At 44.9% G+C, this 619-nt stretch overlaps 1 pseudogene; it reads left to right on the top strand.

The window, feature by feature from the left end:
* Positions 1–220: 220 nt before the first annotated feature.
* On the top strand, positions 221–339 carry LOC139031546 (5S ribosomal RNA; annotated as a pseudogene).
* Positions 340–619: the final 280 nt, after the last annotated feature.

Raw genomic sequence — 619 nt, 5'->3', positions numbered from 1 at the left:
TGGAAAACACCTACTGCCTTTCCCTGCACTTTGCTGAGCCCTTACTCTGTAGTTCCCCTGAGCTCAGAACCTGGAATGGAGCACTGCCCAACAGAAACACAATACTAGACACACATGTAATGTTACATTTTTTAAATCACTGCATTAAAAAAAAAAAAAGGAATCAAGTGAACCTAATTTTAATAGTACATTTTATTCAACCTGATATATATATATATGTAACTACGGCCATACCACCCTGAACATGCCAGATGGCATTTGATCTCAGAAGCTAAAAAGGGTCAGGCCTGGTTAATACTTGGATAGGAGACCATCTGGGAATACCTGGTGCTGTAGGGCTTGGAGGAGGAAATGGCAGCCTGCTCCAGTGTTCTTGCCTGGGAAATCCCATGGACAGAGGAGCCTGGTGGACTACAGTCCATGGGGTCACAGAGTCAGACACGACTTAGCAACTAAACACATAAATCTAAATGTGTGTGTGTGTGTGTGTGTGTGTGTGTGTGTGTGTGCATCCAAACTCAGTCGTGTCCGACTCTTTACGACCCCATGAATTGTAGCCCACCAGGCTCCTCTGTCCATGGGATTTTCCAGGCAAGAATACTGGAGTGGGTTGTCATTC

Source organism: Odocoileus virginianus, chromosome 2 (assembly GCF_023699985.2).
Source record: "Odocoileus virginianus isolate 20LAN1187 ecotype Illinois chromosome 2, Ovbor_1.2, whole genome shotgun sequence".
Classification (NCBI taxonomy): Eukaryota; Metazoa; Chordata; class Mammalia; order Artiodactyla; family Cervidae; genus Odocoileus; species Odocoileus virginianus.
Note: the sequence above shows the minus strand (reverse complement) of the source record. Positions and strands in the feature narration are given on the sequence as shown.